This window comes from Akebia trifoliata, chromosome 16 (genome assembly GCF_017979445.1).
Source record: "Akebia trifoliata isolate Shusen 1 chromosome 16, ASM1797944v1, whole genome shotgun sequence".
Classification (NCBI taxonomy): domain Eukaryota; kingdom Viridiplantae; phylum Streptophyta; class Magnoliopsida; order Ranunculales; family Lardizabalaceae; genus Akebia; species Akebia trifoliata.
Genome location: NC_141390.1, coordinates 13,632,746 through 13,657,055, shown reverse-complemented (window position 1 = coordinate 13,657,055; position 24,310 = coordinate 13,632,746). Strand labels below are relative to the sequence as shown.

The window sequence follows — 24,310 nt, the reverse complement described above, 5'->3', positions numbered from 1 at the left end:
CTCCTTAATAGGATGTCGATTCCTCGGGAGCATTGGGATCCAAGAAGGGAATCCTATCTGTCTTGGTATCATCCTTGGACAATAAAAAGATGTATTCAGCAGTTTGGTGAGCGTTACTGATCAGATCCCTTTGAAGCAAGCATGGTGCCTTCATCAATTCTTGATCCCAATCTATCCCAATTTATATCTTATGTACTTAAATTTGAGAGCCAGTCCCTCCAATTTTCCATGGATGCAAAGTCTACCAATATTTCTTTTCCTGTGAATTTTTCCCATTTACTTTCCTTGATTTGCGAGAATTCTGCGATGTGAAGTCAGATACATAACCATATATAAAGCAAATGTGGACTTCCTCACAATCTTGCACCTTCTAGTGCATTCTCATTAGATATCCCTCAAAAGTCTCAACGAGTATTGTAGGGATTAGGTTAATCTTATTTTTAAGTTGTTCGGTAATATCTGTGAAGAAGCCCGACAATCGATGACCTGTCCTAAATGAAATAAAAAAATATGTTGATAACACCCCCAAACATAAAGGAAAGTCTCTAGCCTTCCTATGAGATTCTGAAGCAAAATCCCTAGGTGAAAGCGCCCTCGATCCGCGGTGTGCGCGGATCCGCTTTTGACCCTTGAGGTTTGGGAGTCGCCACCTAGTTGTTAAGGTCTAGGAACCAAACTGACTCTAAAAAAGGTAAACTAATCTACGAAAGAGAAAAAGATTCCGGGGATCACGTTACGGGGTTGGAAGGTGTTAGGCACCAACCCCGCCCGGCCAAAGCCGGTCTCTACTAACTTTCCAAGTAAATCACATTGCTAAAAACCTAGATAGAAATAAAAATAATAAAAAAAAAACCGATACCTTTCCGATAGCAAGGATTTTGCTCCCTCAGATCTAACAAAAAGAACTCCTTGTACTGTACTCCCTTGCTTCGTTCTGTCTCCGGATTTGACTTCGGATCTCCTAGATCAAGGTATCTCCTTATTTTTGAATCTGAACTCTTCAAGTTTATTGTGGATTTGGGGGTGTTTTTGGAGGGATTTTAGGTGTTTTCTAGACTAAAATTGAAGGAAGGATGTTAGGTAAGGAGTTGGGGCTCCAAAACTAGGGTTTATGGGGGGCTAGGGCAGCTTCTAGACCTACTTCTCCTAGGGTTTATGATTTGATACGAAAATAGGGTGTGAGCACCTCTATTTATAGATATTTTTAGGGGTTGATTTGGATAGAGTTAGTGTTTAATTAGAGATATTTTAATTAGAATTGTGTTTTAGTTAGACTTATTTTAGGTAGAATTGTGTTTTAATTAAAATTGTTTTAGGTAGAATTATTTTTAAGTTAGAACTCTATTAGATAGAGTTATTATTTAATTAGAGTTCTATTATGACTTTTGGTCTTATTTGATTGACTTTTAATATTTTAACTTTAGTCTTAATTGATTGACTTTTAATATCTTGACTTCAGTCTTGCTTGATTGACTTTAATTTTGACTTCAGTTTTACTTGATTGACTTTAATTTTGACTTCAGTTTTACTTGATTGACTTTAATACCTTGACTTTAGTCTTTCTTAATTGACTTTTAATTTTTGGAGATCCCCCTCTAAAATATATTTAATTCTTTGGACCCCCAAATGGAGGGGTCCTTAAAGAAATATCCCACGAACCCTCAACAATTTTACCCGAAAGTCCGATTGATCGATTTTTCAGGTTCAAAATTTTAAATTAATTTCATTAATGTTTCACTTTAATTATTTAATGTTTTATTTATTAATTTCGAAAATTTTAATTATGAAAATTGTGAAATTACTGTTTTACCCCCGGAGAGGACTTTTCATGTTTTAAGTCGGTTTTTAATGTTCTAGGATGTTTTATAATCGATTTTTTGTAAGGAATCAAATGGAAATATTAGTTTGTGTCATTTATGAAATGTTTTGTGTGAAATAGTAATGAACTTAATGAGGGGCATTTTCGTAATTTTGTCAAATGCTGTTAAAATTGGTGAAATGATTTATTTGATTTCAATTTGTTGTTTTATGTGTTTGAAAGGATTTTCCTAAGCGTAATGTAGGCTCTAGGGTTGTTTTGATGTTAGGGGTATTTTGGTAATTTGATAGTTTTTTAGTGATTTTTATCGTGAAACTTCTTTTTGGGTCTGCAAGATGATGATTTCTATGTTTCTGGGGTCGTATTTTCCTAGCGTAGCGTGGTTTCTAAGGTTTTGTCAATTCAAGATACCTCATCCGGATTTCTGAAACATATCGGGTAACAAAATAAAGCAATGGAATACACATCCATCATTGGGAATCATTGCGATCGGGTTAACGAGTTGATTAATCAGGCGGATGCAAAAATGGGGTGTCTACACTAGGATTTTCATGTTTATGAGTTCGGTGTACTTCTAGAAGTCTTCGCATGTTCAATAAACCATGATCTGTGAATTCCCTTATTTTTTTAGGCTTAACCCCTAATCCTTTCGAGAGTTCTTTTGTGAATTTGGATTTCGATGGAAGACAAATCATTGGACCCAATGTGCTTATTCCCATAATATTGCAATAATCTTTATGAGTTGGACAAAGTGTATCTGAACCAAAATGGAATACGTGGTAGTTCGGATCCCAGAAATTGGTCGCGGCACATAAAAAGCTCTAGTTGACAGTCACTGACTTGAGGGAGAATACGCTTTGAAGTCCATATGCACTAAAATTGTACTTCTCGACAGTAGTGAATGCGTCTAAGGCTCGATCCATCAACAATCGTACATCATCATGAACCATCTAATAAAAAAAACTAATTCCTATTACTAACACATTAAAAACAAGCCGCATATATATTTTGGTACGATCTTTAATGTGATTCAATCATTTTGATTTAAAAGAAAAGTCTAATCCATTGAATATAATTGGTTGGAAAAAGAAGTTCAGTTATCGCATTTGGATCGATTCTACTCAATGGATCCAAAAATGATATATCACTTCATTGACATTTTATTAAATCAATTAACTCGATTGACTCATATATTGATCTGAAAGATCAACTTACCAATCGAGCCAATGGGTTTGAAAGCGATTAGTCAACACAACTTCTCAATTACATTTATTGGGTTAGACCGATGTTGCGGGTTGAATTTGAGTGATGTGGATCGACCCACCCACTTACCTTTTGGTTAAATTAAACAATTGAATATATCTAATCACATGTTAATGAAAGAAAGGATAAAATCTAGCCTAATCTAAGAGTTTTTTTGAGGCAACTGGGTTGACTCGAAGAAAAAATCAACCTAAGAATAGTCTTGGATCGGGTCAAGTTTGACCCTAAAGATCCCTAGTGGAGTCGCCACTGAAATCACCTCGACCCCCCGCAGTCGTCGTCCGTTAAATATCAAATAAAGGTCAGATCATATATCTCGGAGATTTTTAAGGAATAGGGAGTCACCACCTAGTTTAAGTCTAGAAATCATAGATAACTCCAAAATGGATCGGGTTGGTCCACGAGCAATAGGTAAGGGGTCAAATTACGGGTTTCGAAAGGTATTAGGCACCGAACCCGCCTGATCAAGATGATCAATTTTTACTACGATCCAAAAATATCCTATGGTTAACATTCAAACACTAAAAGTCAAACTATGGTCCAATCATCATCAAATTGCATCGGATTTCTAAACAAATCTTACGGCTAAAATAATTACACTGTTTCTCTAATTTCGCATAAAGGAATCCTATGATTTAATAAGGCTTATGCGACATAAAAAATTAATGGATCAATTCGATCACATTTTGAATAATATGAAATTGATTTTCAATGTCACGTATAAAAAATTTAGTGAATTGGCTCATTGACGACATTTTATCAAAGAAATTAGATTTTGGAATCGCCAAGTACATTAAAATCAGTGAGTCGACTCACACATTTTTAACCAAAGGAATTTGATTTTTGAATTACCACGTGTACTAAAATCAGTGAGTTAACTCACAAATTATTAATCAAAGAAATCTTGATTCTATGAATTGCCACATGTATTAAAATCAATGATTTAGCCCACAAATTATTAATCAAAGAAATTTGATTTTTTGAATTGCCACGAGAACAAAAATCAGTGAGTTAACCCACAAATTATTAATCAAAGAATTGGTTTTTTCGAATTGCCACGTGAACCAAAATCAGTGAGTGTCATGTGCCCATTTCATAGAAAATTTTTATTTTAAACTTTCAATGTAAACAAAATTAGTGAGTTGAGTCACGTGCCCATTTCATAGAAAATTTCTATTTTAAACCTCCAATGTACACAAAATCAGTGAGTTGACTCACGTGCCCATTTCATAGAAAATTTCGATTTGGAACTTCCAAACGCACACAAAAATCAGTGAGTTGACTCGTTAATTTTTATTGAGAAAATCGATTTTAAGTTTTACGTGTACAAAAAATCAATAAGTTGATCAATATCAATGTTAGCGAGTTGGCTCCATAACATTAAAAATCGATGAATGATCCGATAATATGAACACTCAATGAGCCGGTCCACCAACTTGATATATGTGAGTTAATTCATTCAATCTATTAACAAAAAAATGGGCGAATCGATCCATTAATATTTCAAAAACTTAAAGGTTACCATTAGTGCCACTAGGCCCCAAAAATCGACAAATTAATTCAAATGCATACGAAATCAAGAAACAATAAAAATAAATAAATAAATAAATAAAAGTAAAATAAAATATAAAAAAATTATTAAAAAAAAAATTACTTTTGCCGAATAATTTCGGATGCGTGGATTCCTTCATAAAAGAACCTCGAAATAGTGAGCAACGCCAAAGAATGTAAAATAAAGTTGAGATGATGACCGATGTGAAAAGTTGTTGAAGATGGGGGCTAAGAGAGACAAGTATAGTAGATTTAATGGAGAGAGAGGAAAGGGGGCAGCAAAGTTTAATGGTAGAGAACGTTATGATGATGTGGCTGTTGGAGAGGAGTTTTTTTTTTTAATAAAAAAACTTGATGAAGGTATGGTTGTTAAAAAATGTGTGGTGAATGGGGGCTGCTACAAGCTAATGGAGATGAGAATGAAATGCTGATTTTAATGATGGAATGTGCTCAAAATAAGGACCATTACTACTATGTATTCTCAAAGAGATGACATAGCTCTTTTTTCTTTTTCTTTTTTCTCTTTTCTTCTTCTCTCTAAAACGTGGGATAGCAGTAAGTTTTTGTAGAGGGAGTCGAAATGTTGGGAGAAGAGAGGGAGATTTGTAGAGAGAATTCAGAACATGGAGAGGGTGGAGAACGTGGCTGCTATGAAGGTAAGTTGTTTTTTTTTATGGTAGTTAATGGAGAAGAAATTGGTTGATTTTAATGGTGAAGAGAAAAATAGTTGCAGGTTTTTTGAATATGTTAATGGAGGTAAAACTTATGGCTGATTTCAATGGTGAAGACAAGAAGAGAGTTGTTGATTTTTGAGGATGTTAATGAAGGAGAAAGTATGGCTAATTTCAATGGTGAAGACAAGAAGAGTTGCTGTTTTTTTTAGTAGCCAACCAAAAAATATTTTTTTTCCTCTCCTCTAATGGTTGTGTCTCTCTTCTTTTGTGGTGGTTCTCCCCTCAAACGTAAGAGAGGGAGAGTGGGGAGAGATGAGGGAAGAAGTGGGGAAGAAAGAGGGAGAGAGGGTTGAGGACGTTGGAGAAGAAGAAGTGGGTTTGCCCACATTTTATTTTTTTCTTCTTTAATTTTTTTAATTTTTTTTTAAAAAGGAGGGGTAGAGATCCCACGTTACTCGTACTACGGTTGTCCCTCACTAATGAGTCGTGATTGGTCGATAATTTGATTCTAATTGATTTATTTTGATAAAATATTTTATTTGGATTTGAATTTTAATTTTGATTTAAATTTTAATTTGATGTTTAATTTAAATTTGAATTTGTATTTTGTTTTTAAATTTTGAATTTCGATTGTTCGATTTAATTTGGATTTTGATTTAATTATTGGTTGTTGGTTGATTTGATTTTATTTCTACATTTTAATTGATTGAGTGATTTTTAATTTGAGTTTTAATTGATCAATTACTTTTAATTTTGATTTTGATGAAATTTTAATCGGTCGAGTCATTTTTATTATTATTATTTTTTTTTCATTGGATTTTGATTTTTTAACTTGTTGATTTTTAATTTGGATTAGATTTTCAATTTGATTTTCGATTTGAATTTGATTTAGATTTTAAATTGGTTTCTTGGTTAAATTTTAGTTTAATTTTTTATATAAATTTTATTTTCCTAGGGATCAAGGTCACTATGTTAGAGTTGGATGTTGAGGGTCATTTTGGTCATTTTTATTATTATTTCAGATTTTTTTTTAATTTCTCTGTTTTCGTCGATTTGGGTCCCATTAGAATCGAAATCACATTCTGAGTGCAATGGAGGTACTTTTGAGATTTTTTTGAGGTTCAAAATTTATGAGGGGTATTTTTATCATTTTGATAATTTTTACAGATTTTTCTCAAATTTCTCTGGTTTCATCGATTTGGGTCCTGTTAGACTCGAAATCACATTCTAAGTGCAATAGAGGTATTTTTGAGATTTTATGGAGATCCAAAATTTATTAAGGGTATTTTCGTCATTTTTGTGATTTTTATAGATTTTTACGAATTTTAGCTTGAGATTTCTTTTAGTCCCTGTGTAGTTATTTCTAAGTCTCAAATTCATATTTTCTTAGCGTAGCGAGGTCTCTAAGTTATCGAACTGTGTAGCGAACCTATGTGTATGTGCTTGCTAAGTCGGACGTAAGATGTATCGATCCTAAGCGTGCATAAACGACTATATCGAGTCGTGACGAGTAGAGGGATGAAAAGAAACTAGAAAAAGAAGAAATTAAGCAGTACTCATAAGTCTTCGAGTTCTTTATGCTCATCATTAGGAATCCATAACAACCGGGTGACGAATTATCGAATTAGGCATATACAAAAATGGGGTGTCTACAGGTACCACTACTAAAAAAAGGCCAAAAAAAAAAAATAAACATGTGTGTGTGTGTCATGTGTGCATGCTGAAATTGGTACTTGCATTCCTTTTTTGGAATTGTTCCTCATTTGTGCTTCATTTTAGTGTTAAGGATTTAGAGTGTGCATATTCTACATGCATGGTTGTTCTTTATTTATTTGGAAACCAAAGAGATCACATAGATGACCACCAAATCATTTTTTTTCTTGTGATTCACTAGTAGAAATTTTACATTGTTAGATTAACATATTATTATTTGTACTATGCACTCCTTGGTATTGTAGTAAATTCTAAATTGGTTGTAGAAGTTCCTATTAGCATTTGTTTTCCTCTATGCTAGATTTAGGTATATTGATTGTATCTTTTGCAGCATTAGGATATTTCTTGTGACTTTGGAATAAAAGACCCGAGACTGTAATGCCACCCATCGCTAGGTTTTTTTTGAACTACAATCTTCATTCATCGGTAACTAGGGAGTATAATTTTGTTCCAACAAGAACTGTTTCAAATGAACTTCTGTCAATGTTCTCTTTTAAATCACATACCTTTCTATAGTGTTGTACATATAGATGCTACCACCTTTTGTAGGGTAGAAGAGATTTTGCGTTCCATGTCTTCCTCTGCTAACAAGATGTTGATATTCAATTTCCAAAGCTTAATCATTTCTTTTTTGTTTTTGTTTGCTAGGCAAGCAACGATTAGTGGTCAGCAGAGGTGAAGGAGGATTCAATGGGTTTTAAACCCAGTTTATGGTATTAACACTCCACGAGCCTTACCAACGTTGAGACCTTCAATAGCTCATAATTTCTCATTATAATGAACACCATAGAACGTTGAAACACACACAAAAAGAAAACCTAAGGTTTCGTAGTGGAATTGGATCCAATGTTTGATAGAAGAATTCTTTGGAAATGTATCTTATTGTTGTTGCTTATATGAAGTTTGTTAAGCTGCAATGGATAACAATGGTGGGTAGGATTCTCTTTATCTAAGAGATTATTATGGAGCCCTACCCCGTTTGCAATCATTTGGGAGATATGTAAGAAGAGGGATAAGAGGATTTTTTAAAACAAATACAGGTGGTGCTGCATATTATTTTCTCTATTTTGAGTCTCTTATTGTTTAGAGTTTCCGATGGGAGTGGGTTTGTATTATCTCTGTTGTAACCATGGAGTCTAGTTGTATTTCTTTTGGATTGGTCACCTTGACCCCCTTGTATACTTTAATATAATATTTTTTTTTTACCTATAAAAGGAAATAAATTATCCAATTGTTACAACTCAAGTTTTTTCAACACGATGACTTTTTTTACCTAACATCATCCTAAGAATTGGACAGTTTGTAAAAAAATGTTCTTGAAATTGAGAAATTTTTTACAAGAGGAAATCCACCATCTAGTTCAGTTTTTGTTTCAACTCTAAATAGAGCTAATGATTGGTCTCAAAAAATTTCTTTACCTTCCTTCAATAGTTTGGAAAATTAGTTGAAAGCTTTCTAATGAATTTATATTAACACAAGCTTCACAAACTGCATAGACTACACAGAAGGAGTTCTTTGGTGGGGAATTGTATTTTGTACGTCAAATGCCACATCTCTGACAACTCAAAAAAATGGAAACTTGAAGTGCAACATCCTCTTTTGTGATCAGCTCAAAGACAAAAACATCTCCCTCTGCAACATTATTTTCCTTTACAAATGCAGCCCAACCATTATATATCTTAGTGATGCCTTGATAGAAAAATAACTAGGCAGGCCAACTTTTCCCATCAGAAACCCTTGGTGTGAGATTATCAGGATTCTTTGTGAACTATGTCTTCATGAACTGAAATGACACATTCTGCACAAGTAGGAATATTTTCTTCTTAAGCCAGAGTCAATTGAATGCAAATTGACAACAAAAGCTTTTGAAACAATCTTCAAAACTATTGGGTTTTACTTTCTTATCTATCTTACTTGATCAATTAAAACTATCAAAATCAACCAATTAAAAAACATATAACAAAAATATAGTAAGTGGTCGCTCAAACGTTTACGAGCCTAAAAATCTAAAAAAAAAAATTAACCAATTAGTATTTTAAATAGAAGTAGCAACGGACAAAGTTCTATTCAATCAATTTATACATTATTAACACAACTATAAACATAGTAAAAAGAAAAATTATGTAAAGCAACAGGCATTCGTAGTTATGCGATCTCTTTGTTGGCCCTTGACTTTCTTCAAGAATTTGTGACTTCTTCTCTTGCCCTTGACTTTCTTCAAGAATTGGGTTTCCATAGTGAAGTTGATTGTAAACCAATATATGCCTCTCGACTTCTTTAAATGTCCCAAACGCTTTAAAACAATTACCCCTGTATCCATTTGTATACTTATGGCATTCTTCCCACGTTGTGTAAATCCCACATCTACGCCCAACAAAAACGACATAAAACTTTGTCATCCTAAATACCTGTAAAAATAGAATATTTCAAATAAATGACTAGTCAAATAAATAAAATTGAAACTTAAATAAACAAAGTCTTGGTAGCTATCAACTAAGAACTTGTTCTCATGGATCCATCATTTTTATATATTATATGAATTAATGTTAGGTACTACAAAATCCATATCAAAATATCAAAAACAACACTGGATATCAGTAAATTGTTTAGAAATTAGACACAAAACAAGAATCACAGTAAAGTATAGAAAAAGTAGTTTATCTCAATAGAAACACTCATCATAGTTACATTTCAAAAACCTCAATGTAAACAAAATATCATCCAACACCTCCAAGTTGATCAAAGCATCTAATGTTGCTCACCATAACTAAAGATAAAATCAAACAAAGAAATATGGGAGGAATGAGTATTTCATTGGGAAGCAAAACAATTGAATGCACCTTCAAATTTGGAGTGAGAGAAAATAAAACTGGTTAATGGTTTGTTGAAAGTGAGAGAGAAATCAGCCGATTCAACTTGTCGAGTTGCAAAGAAAGACTACCCAAGGTTTTGGGCATGAGGCTTTTGAATATAAAGAGATTAGTTCTATGACATTGGAAAAATCATGTTAGTGGAAGTTTCTACATTTTAAGAAAAATCAAAACTTGCTCCAAACTTTGAAATCATCCAAATAGCTCCTAAACTAAGTGTGCATTCACCATATAATAGAGCTAAGAGCCATATACAGAGCAGATTGCTCGCTTTCTAGATTTATTAGAAGCCAAGTCCAAGTGGGATGTAATTAGATAACCATGATGTTATTCAAACAAACCCTTGGAGGAGGATGTTATTAGAATGATAATTAGAAGCCTTCCCCCCAACCCATCCCAAAAAAAAAAAATCATGTTAACCAAGTATTCAAATTCGAAAATAAAACTTAATAAGCAAATAATACAAATATTGAATAGTGGACTAACAATGTTTATTAATAACCTCGACATGAACAAATTGAGATTAAAGGGCTCACTTGACTGCAACACTGACCCTCATAGGCCCTTTTCTACATCCCAAAAGAAAAGGTAGAACAAATCCTGTGTATTTGTATCTGTTCTAGCCAAACTAATTGTTTTTGTTTTATTTAACAAAAAAAATAGGAAAAAAATGATTTCAAATCGTTTAAGTTTCAAAAACCCTAATTTCTTTCAAATCGTTTAAGTTTCAAAAAAAACCCATCCACATTATCTTTCAAGTTCAACAACAATAAAAAATAAAATAAAATAAAAAACCCAATCGATTTTCCTAAGACTCGAGAGTGAAAGAAATACCCGTTCGATCGAAATTGAGAGAGATTGACGGCAATGGTGACGACGAGAGAAGGTTTTGAGAGAGAGATCAACGGTGATGGCGTTGGGTCGTTTGAACTAAAATATGAGAGAGAGAGAGAGATGTTCGAAGTTAACTTGAGATAGAGAGAGGCGGCGATGGCGTCGAAGTGTTTTTTAATTAAACTTGAGAGAGAGAGAGAGAGAGAGAGAGGTTTTTGTTGATTCTGTAATTTGGGCAAACAAAGTTCAAAGAAGAGGGTTTTGTGTTGTGAGGGATTTAAAACAGAATAAAAAATTGAGGAGGGAGCGTTCTGTAATTACATTACTTTTTATTTTAAAATCATAAACATCTCTCTCAACTATCAGATGCATTTCTATCTTATGCCGTAAAAACTTGGCAAGAAATTGGGTAAATGTTAGGGCTTCCGAACCAAACCAATTTTTATATTTATTATAATATATATGAACAATCACATTTTGATTCAGGTTCTTGATATTGATTTTAAGAATGACTTTGATCTTCAATCATCTTTTACAAGGTAAGTGTTAAAATTGGCTTTGTTGTTTTATTTTCTAATTTTTTTCATAATATTTATTTTTAATATGTTATACATGATGATTTGTTTATATTGAAATAATAAATACGTTGATGCTTTGTTTATGCGTGTTATATGTTATGCGTGATGTTTTGTTTAATATTTATTTTGCTTAGTTTTAAGTTTCAACTATTTTTATTTTACTATTGAAAATAATAAGTATGAGAACTGAGAACCGATCTAAACCAAGGTTGGTTTGTATTGGTTTAGTTCTATAGGGTGATTGGATTAGTTTGGATCCAAATTTTGGTTTGGATTGGTTTGGTTCTATAGGGTGATCAGATTAGTTCGATTCCAAATTTGTAGAAAAGATCATGTTTGGTTTAGTTCTGATTTGCCACAAATCCAAACCAATCCGAACCATGTGCACCCTTAGTGACCGGAGATTCTGATACATCATCGGAAGAGACGATTAGAACTCAAAGTTACAGTGGAGAAGATGATTTGAGTTGATTATCAATTGTAAATCGCATCTCAAGGAGAAGTCAATCTGTTATTATAAGAAGTTTTTCAAGGAAATACTTATTATCTTTGTAACTCATATCTTGAGGGATGGGAGATCCAAAAAGTCTCCCATAACTTAGATGAATCATCTTGGTTTAGGACGATTGTTAAAACCATGGTTCCCACAAATTATACATTTATCAAATTTACTTGAGCTTTATACATATTTTTAGAATGCATGAAGCTAAAATGATAATTCACATATGACTAAATTAAATTACGTAAATAAACTCTTGATCAGCTTAGATAATATATATATATATATATGTATGTTTAGCAACAAACATTTTGGCAAAACATTTTTCAAAACATGGGTTAGAAGTTTTGGAATGGGCTGATTTTTGGTGAGGATGATGTCTACGGTGAGGGGATCATCATCAGCAAAAATCAGCCCATTCCAAAACTTCTAACCTCATCAAAAATGGTTTAAAAAAAATGGACGGTCCACGATTTTTCAACTTGAAAACATGGGGCTAGAAGTTTTGAAATGGGCTGATTTTTGGTGAGGATGATCTCCTCACCGTAAAGATCATCCTCACCAAAAATCAGCCCATTCCAAAACTTCTAACCCATGTAGGACAAAAATGGTTGGCTAAAATGTTGGCCAAAATGTTTGGTGCTGAACGGGAACCATATATATATCTATCTATCTATGGGAAATGTTCAGCACCCTAAGTTTTACCACACACTTTAACAAACGTTTTTTGTCCTACATGGGTTAGAAGTTTTGGAATGGGCTGATTTTTGGTGAGGATGATCTCTATGATTAGAAGATCATCCTCCCCAAAAATCAGCCCATTCTGAAATGTTTAGCCCCATGTTTACACGTTGAAAAATTGTGGACCATCCATTTTTTGCAAATCCTTTTTGATGGGGTTAGAAGTTTTGGAATGAGCTGATTTTTGGTGAGGATGATCTCCTCACCATAGAGATCATCCTCACCAAAAATCAGCCGATTCCAAAACTTCTAACCCATGTAAGACAAAACACGTTTGTTAAAGTGTGTGGTAAAGCTTAGGGTGCTGAACGGGACCCATCTATCTATATATATATATATATATGGGTGGCGTTCAAGGGCCAACTTTTTAACAAACTTTTTGGCAAAACATTTTTCAAAACATGGGTTAGAGGTTTTGGAATGGGCTGATTTTTGGTGAGGATGATCTCTATGGTGAGGAGATCATCCTCACCAAAAATCAGCCCATTCCAAAACTTCTAACCCATGTTTACAAGCTGAAAAATCGTGGACCGTCCATTTTTAATAAACTATTTTTGATGGGGTTAGAAGTTTTGGAATGGGCTGATTTTTGGTGATGATGATCTCCTCACCGTAGAGATCATCCTCACCAAAAATCAGCCCATTCCAAAACTCCTGACCCATGTTTTGAAAAATGTTTTGCCAAAAAGTTCGCTAAAAAGTTGGCCCTATATATATATATGGGGGGCGGTTCAAGGGACATATGTAGAAACATATGTAAAAAACAATGGTTTTTCAAAATATGGGTTAGAGGTTTTGGATTGAGCAGATTTTTTTTGAGGATGGTCACTATGATGAGAAGATCATCCTTACGAAAAATCAAGTCAATCTGAAACTTCTAAATCCATTAAAAGTGATTTACAAATTATTGATAAAAAATCGACGATCCACATTCTAAATCACTTTTAATAGAGTTAGAAATTTCAGATTGGACTGATTTTTTTTTTTTTTCGGATGATCTTCCCATCATAGAGATCATCCTCACAAAAAATCAGCTCAATCCCAAACTTCTAACCCATATTTTAAAATTTTATTAATGTTATATTGTTTTTACATATGTTTTTTCATGTCCCTTGATCCGCTCCTTATTTGACTAGATCCTCCTTCATACATGTAACAACTTCAACTTTTCAATTCAGTGAGGTAGGTTAGTTCAACATCCGTAGATTTTACTTCCAGGGCCCATGTGGAATATTTACTGGGTTTGAAAGACATTTACCGTAACTATTACCCATTTACCCTTCCCCTTAGAGCACGGAACACGGTTTCGATCTAGCGTGGGATTCTGCTATCGATTCATTGCATGCTATGTACGCACATGTGATGGACAAGAGTACCAAAAACTAGTACCAGAAGAATAGTGATGTCTTGCAACAAGGGAAGTGAAAGATAATCTTTTCTTACATCCTTAGTCGCGCTCTCTCTCTCTCTCTCTCTCTTAAAGCCTTTTCATAATAAATGCTCCTCTCTCTGCCCCAAACGTCATGATCACATTTACTTTTCCTTATTATCCTTATATTTTTTTTCTTTTCTTTTTTTATCTTATTTTTATTTGTTGTTATTAATGATATTGTTTTTTATTTTTGAGAAAATTCACAAAGGTAGAAAAAAAAAAGTGTAAAATTCCTATTTCAGACCATTATTCATTTTAATACCAAGAAATGGTAAATCTACCATTTTCATAATTAAAAGTTAATATATAAGTGGAGAAAAATTTAGTAAATATTTTTCTTGCTTTAATTTTAATAAATGGTTAATCAGACATTTTCTCTTTGTAAAACAGTAGATTTTTCCTCACTTACCCAAAATATTTTAATTTGGAAAACTGTAGATTTACTCGTAATTAAAACAAGAATGAAATGGAAATTTCTCAATTTCAAATGCGTCTTCTTTATAAATAACTTATTATATGGGCTAATTTTAAGGAAGCCTTCAGTTTTGATAAAAGGCGAAGAAAATTATTTGCTCACAAAAATGTAAATCCAAGATTTCTTGTAATCCCAGATCGATCGATCACGAGTCTACTGAATAGAGGGCATCCCTAATTTACAAAATTACCCTCATTGGTTTTCGTGCAATTAGTTGACCAAAAAATCTCTCAAAGTTTTAGATGCCCTCTAGACTACAGTCGACTACGAGAGACTTTACTGCAATGGGACATCTTGCTAAGAATCGTTTGTCCTTTTCCACAAGAGTCCATTATCCTCTATCACTAAGTAAAAACTTTACTTCTACTTTCATTCTCAACGTCATGATTTTATCGATCTCCAATTCTAAAATTCGAGAATATGATGGAGTTTTGGGAGAGGTTACAGATACTTGAAGATGAGGGTATTTTTGTCAATCTCTTATAAAAGACCAAAGTCAGAGGAGTAGAAACGTAGGCTTTTTCTAATTTTCACATAATCTCCTGGGCTATCTCAAAATTAAAAAAATAAAAATAAATAAATAAAATACAGCTTCTATTGCCACATCAAAGTTTATGTTTTTGTTATTTGTCGGTGTCATATGAATGGCGATACAAATGAAAATATTGGTGTGGCAACAGAAGCTCTCAAAAGATATTTTCAAGAGTAACTTGTAATAATTTTAAAATTAATCAAATCAACTCAAAACACTGTCAAGTGAACTCAACTCAATTGGATTTTAAGGTGACTCGACTCTGAAGCTCATTGGAACCGACTTACCCAGTTTAACTTGGAAAATTAGCAAGCCAATCTATTAAATTGAAGTCATCGAGTTTTGTGGTTATCCTTAAAAATTTTGGAGAGAAAAATGTTTATTATTTATTTTAAAATATTAAAAAAATAATTTTAATATATATATATGGGTCCCGTTCAGCACCAAACATTTTGGCCAACATTTTAGCCAACCATTTTTGTCCTACATGGGTTAAAAGTTTTGGAATGGGCTGATTTTTGGTGAGGATGATCTCTACGGTGAGGAGATCATCCTCACCAAAAATAAGCCCATTCCAAAACTTCTAGCCCCAGTTTACAAGTTGAGAAATCGTGGAGCGTCCATTTTTTGTAAACTATTTTTGATGGGGTTAGAAGTTTTGGAATGGGTTGATTTTTGGTGATGATGATCTCCTCACCGTAGAGATCATCCTCACCAAAAATCAGCCCATTCCAAAACCTCTAACCCATGTTTTGAAAAATGTTTTGCCAAAATGTTTGTTGTTGAACATTTTGACAAACATTTTGGCAAAACATTTGTTGCTGAACATTTTGACAAACATTTTGACAAAACATTTGAAAGGAGATCATCATCACCAAAAATCAGCCATTCCAAAACTTCTAACCCCATCAAAAATGGTTTACAAAAAATGGACGCTCCACGATTTCTCAACTTGTAAACTGGGGCTAGAAGTTTTGGAATGGGCTGATTTTTGGTGAGGATGATCTCCTCACCGTAGAGATCATCCTCACCAAAAATCAGCCCATTCCAAAACCTCTAACCCATGTTTTGAAAAATGTTTTGCCAAAATGTTTGTTGCTGAACGGGACCCTATATATCTATATATATATATATATATGGGTCGGGTTCCGTAGACCCCCATTACGACCCCCTTTGCGACACACCATTTTGTCTTAGATGGGAAAAAATGTTTGGAATTGGCTGATTTTTTGTGAGGATGATCTCTATGGTGAGGAGATCATCCTTGCCAAAAATCAGCTCATTATGAAATTTCTAGCCCCATATTTACAAGTTGCAAAATTTTAGACTGTCCAATTTTTGTAAATCAATTTTGATGGGGTTAGAAGTTTTGGAATGGGATGATTTTTTGCCAGGATGATCCCCTCATCACAGAGATCATCATCATAAAAAATCAGCCCATTCCAAACATTTTTTCTCATATAAGACAAATAGTGAGTCGTAATGGGGGTCGTAATAACGCCATCCTATATATATATATTATATATATATATATATAATATATATATATATATATATATATTATATATATATATATATGGGGGCGGTTCAAGGGACATATGTAAAAACAATGGTTATTCAAAATATGGGTTAGAGATTTTGGATTAAGCTGATTTTTTTCAAGGATGGTTACTATGATAAGAAGATTATCCACACAAAAAATCAGCTCAATCTGAAACTTCTAAATCCATCAAAAGTGATTTACAAATTATTGACAAAAAAATCGATAGTCCACATTCTAAATCACTTTTAATGGGGTTAGAAGTTTCAGATTGGACTGATTTTTTTTTCAGATGATCTTCCCATCATAGAGATTATCCTCACAAAAAATCAGCTCAATCTGAAACTTCTAACCCATATTTTGAAATTTTATTAATGGTACATTGTTTTTACATATGTTTTTTCACATGTCCCTTGATCCTGACCCTATATATATTTTTTGAATAGTGATCAATGCACGCGGTCTTGGTACATAGTTGGGTATGCGACTAACATGGCAAGGGCACAGAACCACACATATTTTTCTTGTGTATCCCGATGAAAACGATCTATAGTTCTGTGCCCTTGCCATGCCAACCGCGTACACAACCACCTACAAAGACCGCGTGTATTCATCATGACTCTATATTTTTTTGATAATTGGGTATCCTTGTAAACAATGGATCAAACCCGTACTGGACTTTGACCGGTCTATAGACCATGGTCTTGTCTAAGGACTAGTCCTAGGGCATGTGCAAAACCTGCATATCACATGTACTAAGTGAGTGTGGGTCCTCGAGGGTGGTCCCTAAGGAATTAATGCTTATACTTTATATCTAACGCACAACTTATGAGAATTAACCACTCATAGGTCTGAAATTGCCATTGAGCCAACCCCATTATGTGAAAAGTGGGTAGATTCGACCAAGCTATTCGGCGGTCCAAATCTCTTAGACATTTTTGACAGATCAAAGACATCTTAAGGTTATTTTGTTTTACCAAAACATAAATCTCTATCTTCAAAACCCTCTCGTTTCATCTCTCGACAAAAACCTTTCCTCCCATGAGCTTTTCTCTTTCTCTCTCTCTCTCTCTCTCTAACCTCAAATACTCAATACTTTCAATCTACAAAAATAGCACTAAAGAAATCTCGATCTACTTCGTTCTCTCTCATTATCTCTCTTTCAATCTCATATGGGTGTCGGTTTACTCTCTCTCAGAAACAAAGTGGATGTTATGTGTCTAGAAATTATTCTCTTGTATCAAAATTTGATGTACTTTATTTTAATTATTTTATAGTTTCAATTAGTTAAGGTGTCTTAGGTAATGGGTAAGGGTAGTTACGAATTGTGTAAGAGTTATGGTTATGGGGTAGTTCCTTGAGTAGGAGAGTGGGTAGTTTGGATAAGTGACTAGTTAAAGTAGTGTTTCTCTCTATTTAAATTCATTGTGAGATTAATGAAAAAATAGAGAAAAGATATTTAATTCTTAATTGGATTGGAGATTTACCATCTCGAATTGGTGGCTTATAAGGTCTGATCTCCCTCGAATAAGATCAATCTCAAACTTTTTCTTCTTTTTTATTATTTTTGTGATCCGATCTAAGTAGGCACGTAACATTGGTATCAGAGCGGTAGATTCTGGAATGGCGGAATGAATACGAATTGCCAAACTCGATGAGATGATGGGTCTCTTGAAGGAAACCACAGAGATCTATGGGAAGATTCTTAATGAGCTAGTGATGAAGGTTTCAAGTTTGGACACCAAAATTGAACACTTCTCTAAAGAACAAGGCAAGAAGATAGGGGAGAGTTCCAGCAGAACAATTAATTGACCTGGTGAACCTCATCAATTTGATGTTGACAAAAGAATTAAGACTCGGACAGTACGCCTGAAATTTCTAAGGTTTATTACTAAAAATACCGATTTTCCAAATAAATGGGCCAATGGGTCTTAAGGGCCCAAGTCATTGAAAAGTGACATTTTGATCGAACCAAGGCCCTTAAGACCTCTTAATGGTTTAGGGGGCCTACCAAAAGGACTCGGCCTACCCTACGCTTTCCCAATATTCGTCGCTCCGCTTCCAAAATCAAAAATGCCAAATTTTCTATAAAATTCACCAATGGGCCTAAAAAGTCCGATTTGCCAACACATGACATTTTGATTAATCCAATAATTTCAAAACCTCAAAAAAATGGATAAAATTAAAATGATACTTGGGACGCCTATCACTTCCTCTACCCTCACCACTCCATCTTCAAATCCGAAAAAACCTAAAGCCCATCTAAGGCCCACGAACCCACAAGTCACCTAAAATGTATTTCTCGCATTATCTCCTAACCTAAATCCAATCCCATATCATCTAAAAACCTAAAACGTATCCACCCTCCCAAATCCAATCCAAAATGATCCCAACCAATTCCTAAAACCCAAAACCTATCCTAAAACATAAGCCCAATGCCCCTAAATCCAAATCCATATCCAATTCATATCTAACCCACAACCCTAATCCATAAACCACAACCCACATCAACCAATCACTCTTTTATCATAAAAAAAGTGACATATGCCATCACCCCCTCTCACCTCCCTCATCAAATCACCCACCCCATCACCCTTCTTTAAAAAATTAACTATCCACATCACCTTTTCTCTAAAAAATCACATCAACCCATACCTTCCCCTAACCTACCCTCATTACTCCCTATAAACCTTCGTTCTCTCAAATCAAACACCTCCAACCCACACCTCCCCCTAACCTACCATCATCATACTTTCCCCTAATCTACCATCATCATTTCCTATAAACTCATCTCTACAACCTAAACCTGCACCCATTTTCTCAAATCAAACATTTATTTTCTCCTATCAATTCATCTAAACATCTAATCTTCACACATCTTGCCACATGTCACCATCTCCCTCATCCTCCCAAAATCTAATTATAACCCACTCCCCTCAACTCACCAAACACTCAACCACCATATTACAACCTCTATTATCTTAAATCAAACACCATTCAACCAATCAACCACCCTCTTAAACACCCATCATCTCACATCACCAAACACTTTACCCAAATGGTTTGGATAAGATCAAAACCATTTGAATCAAAACACAATCCATTTACCTCCATTACATAATTACCCCTCTCCAACTCCTAATTTCATAACCCCCACCTTTAAAACATGTGTCATTTTCTACTCTCTCACACTTTATCCCATTATATCCCTAAAGTATCCTCCCAACACCTATAAATATCCCTTTTCCTCTCCTAAAAATGATTACCCAATTCTCATCACAAAAATTTTATCAATTCTCATTTACCAAGTCTCTCACAAAAATACATAATCAATCCAATTCTCTCATCATCTCTTCTCTACTATTTCAATTATACAAGAAAAATAGTGACATTTTCCTAAATCACTAAGGATTCAAGAAGACATAGAAGAAGAAGGAAAGAAGAAAAGAGAAGCTTCAAGGTGGGTTCAAGGCAATCCCCCCTCTCTCCCTACCCTCTCCACCTCCCTCTTCTATTATCCCCCTCCTCTCTTTATTTTTATTTTATAAGGACTTAAGATGCAATGATCCCCCTCCCGTATCTCTGGTAGATCGAACTTTGGTCTGGTCGAAAGTATAAGGGTTGTAATCAATTTTGGAAACAAAACCAATTTTAATCCCTCAATTGTTTTGAGGTAATTGGTGTTCAAGTTCTTCTCAACTTATGAGAATGAACCCATAACCATAACCAATATTTTCAAATCACACTTAGCTCCCGAGGCAAATGACTCAAATGATCATCTCCTTATATGGGATGATTCTATAATCAAATCGAAAGCAAATCCCTACTAAGGGTACAAGATATCGACACGTAGTACTTTACTTTTATTTTGCATTTTCAATTAAAAATGATCGAGTTGAGTTTAGGTTACCACCACATGGTTGGGAGAAAAGGGTGCCTAACACCTTCCTTTTTCTCCAACTGAGCCGCTTATCCCGATCTCGAGGTTGATCGGTACTTTATCCATCGAGAGTCACTATGTGCCAAAAACAACACACTTTTCAAAAAATGTGCATCGGGTAACCATTCACATCCTCTTACAATATGAATGGTAGCGACTCCAAACCTTAGTAGATATGGCTATTTGAAAGCGCCCTCGATCCGCAAGGTGTGCGGATCCGCTTTTGATCCTTGAGGTTTGGGAGTCGCCACCTAGTTATTACGATCTAGGAACCGAATATTGACTCTAAATGAATAAAGAAACTAATCTACTAAAGAAAAACTGAATTCGGGGAATACATTACAGGGTTAGAAGGTGTAAGGCACCAACCCCGCTTGGCCAATGTTGATTTCTACTTATCCCAAATAAGACTACATTGTTAACAAAACCTAGATAAAAAAATAAAATAGATTTTACCTTTGAACGCAACGATTCTATTCCCTCAGATTTGATAAAACTGCTCCTTGTATCGTATTTCTTACTTTGTTCTGTCTCTAGATTTGATTTCAGATCTCTGAGGCAAGGTATCTCTTCCTTAGATCTGGATTCTTCAAATTTTATTATCGATTTTGAGGTGTTTTTAAAGGGCTTCTAGGTATTTTTCAGGCTAAAATCGAAGTATGGGTGTTAGATAAGGAGTCGAGACTTCAAAATTAGGATTTGTGGGAGGCTAGGAAAGCTTTTTGACCTACTTCTCTTAGGATTTTTGATTTGATATGAAAATAGGGTGTGAAGGCTCCTATTTATAAAGTTTTTTAGAAGAATTAGGGTTTGATTAGGTTTCTTTTAGGGTTTCAATTAGGGTTTTGACTTTAGTCTTATGAGATTGACTTAGTCTTTAGGATTTTAATTTAGGATTTTGACTTTAGTCTTATGAGATTGACTTGATTAGTTTAGATTAGGATTTTGACTCTAGTCTTATGAGATTGACTTGATTAGTTTAGATTAGGGTTTTGACTTTAGTCTTATGAGATTGACTTTAATACTTTGACTTTAGTTTTTCTTGGTTGACTTTTAATATCTTGACTTTAGTCTTACTTGATTGACTTTAAGATTGACTTTAGTCTTACTTGATTGACTTTAATTTTTTAAGAACCCCATTTTATTTTAATTCTTTGGGCCCCCTGATGGAGGGGTCCTTGAATAAATATCCTGACAACCATCAACAATTTTACCTGAAAGCTTGATTGATCGATTTTTTTGATTCAAAATTTTAGATTAATTTTATTAATGTTTCACTTTACATTATTTAATGGTTTATTTATTAATTTCAAATTTTTATTATTAAAATTGTGAAATTATCATTTTGCCCTTGAAGAGGATTTTTTGCGTTTTAAGTCGTTTTTCAATGTTCTAGGATGTTTTGGAATTAGTTTTTTCATAAGGAATTCAATGGGAATATTGGTTTGTGTCTTTATGAAATTTTTTGTGTGAAATGGTCGTGAACTTTATGAGGGGTATTTTCATAATTTTGTCAAATTTTGTGAAAATTGACGAAGTGGTTTATTTGGTTTCGATTTGTTATTTTATGTGTTTGAATGAGTTTTCCTAAGCGTAGCGTGGGCTCTAGGGACGTTTTAAGGTTAGGGGTATTTTGGTAATGTAACACCCCCAATTTTTAATTCGTATCTCGAGGAAAAAATAAATAGTGAAATTTTAAGAAAATCTTGAAAGTGGGATTTAGGGGTAAAATTTTAGGATGTTTCTGATCATTTTTAATGGAATCTGACCTCACCATTAGATTCAAAATGATCGAAAAACATAGTTTAGCTTGTAAGCATGCTCAAATGCGAGTTCGAATATAAAAGTTGCAAAATCCTCGATTACCGGGTCGGACCAGGCTAAAATAGTGACTTTTTGTTAAAGCAATAATTTGTAAAATTCGATCATACCATTGGGTTCATAATGAAAAATTATTCAACATAGACTATTTATTTGTCAAATTTGGAGACCAGAAAGTCGAATTATCGTCAAAAACGAAAACGACATCAAGTTTATGGGTCACCTCAGGCCAAAAATGTAAACTTTTGATGGAGACATAATTTGTAGAAATTGATTATACCATTAGATCCGGAACGAAAAATTAGATGAAATAGAGTATTCATTTGTCAGTTTTGGAATCCGGATGATCAAATTATCATTGATCGAAATAATTGACAAAATACCGAATTCGTCCCACATTTTATTTAAATAACATTTTAAAATTTTTTTTTTCTCTCATCTTCCCCACTCGTCCAAACAGTGCGAAAAAAAAAAAAACGAAAAAAAAGAAATTTGTTTTTCCTCCGATTTTTCCACTTCAGATCTCTCGCAAACGGTCCATTTTCGACGATCGCCGCAGAAGAGAAAAAGGTCCGCAGCTACGTTCTCTACAAAACCCACCCAACCTTTCTTCGTTTCACTTTCTATTTCATCCAATATCGTCAAAAATCAGCCGTATTTGGATACGGAAATTTCGAAACTTTGACCTCGGATTTCGTCCGTTTCGGGGTCAAACCGTCTTTCGACGTAGAAGGGAGAAACGCCCGCAGCCTCATTCTCTACATAACCCAACCAAATTCCTTCCGTTTTCTCGTATTTTTCACCCCGTATAGTCAAAAATCAGTCGTATTTTTATACGGAGATTTTCGTAACTTCGACCTCGATTTTCATCGGTTTCGGGGTCAAACCGCCTTTCGCCGTAGAAGGGAGAAGAGACGAGCACATCGAGATCTTCAAAACCACCAGGTCGATTTCAAAAATCAATCGCTTCGAAGTTCGGTCCGTCTCGATTTCCGCGCCGATCGCCTCGATTTTCGCGCACACGCTTTGATCCTTTCGCCTAGAGATTGTAAGGAACTTTCAATTTCTATTAGTAATCGTAGATTGTGAAAATTGCATTTAGGATTTTATTGGAAAAATTTGGATGTATTTTCGAAATATAGAATTCTTTGTTTATTTCAAAATTCACGCCAGAAATTGCATGTTTGATATGTTTAATTGTATTTTTAACAAATTATACGTGGGTAGAGTATTATAACGGGTTATTTCCATAAATTGGGTCTTGTGCACTGTTCGGACCCCGTTTTGATATAAAAATTGTATTCTTTTTCAATATTATTGATAGAAATAAATTCTATAGTTGGAAAATGTGATTTAATATTCAATGAACTCATTTTGAGTTGATGAATATCAGAAAATGGATATTTTATTGAAGAGATTGAAAACTGTAAAAATCGGAAAAAAAAAAGAAAAAGAAAAAGGGTATGAAACGGTAAAATGTCAGAGTCACACCCGAGGGGTAATGTCTGCATTTTACGTTGTTGTGTTGTATGCAGGTTGGTGAACGGATATCCAGGGATAATGTTACTGGTTGCATGTTTATTTACTTTCTGTTAGCGCGAGGCGCTCTGTTATGTTATTTATTTTAGGCCGGGTGGCCACACTTGCATGGTAGGAAACTGGATATCTATTCTCAACCTTGTATTGTTAATTTCTCTTTTGTTGTCAAATGAAAATAATATATATAAGTAGCTATTTTGTGAGCTGTTAAAGAGTTTGTGAATGCCTGAAGGGATAGTGCATCATATCATCCGGAGTGGTGTATTATCCTGGGATGTACGGTAGGGACCACCAAGCTCATACGTGGTATGGGACGCGTATGAGAGTGGAGTCACAACTGGAATCCGGGTTTATTCCTCTCTATCTTTACTAGTGAACTTGTAATGTAAAGGTGGTCGTATACGAATGGTTTGTATATTTGGGAATCACATGTACGCCTGATAGGCATAGACGACGATGATTAGTCAGTGATCACTAACAATCTATAGT

General features: G+C 34.2%; 1 long non-coding RNA gene across 1 annotated transcript; it reads left to right on the top strand.

Moving 5' to 3' along the window:
- Nucleotides 1-5,074: 5,074 nt before the first annotated feature.
- LOC147382607 (uncharacterized) lies at nucleotides 5,075-7,704 on the top strand. The gene is made up of 2 exons (XR_015173988.1): nucleotides 5,075-5,289; nucleotides 7,669-7,704. It is a non-coding gene; the product is annotated as an uncharacterized LOC147382607 (long non-coding RNA).
- The last annotated feature ends 16,606 nt before the right edge of the window (nucleotides 7,705-24,310 follow it).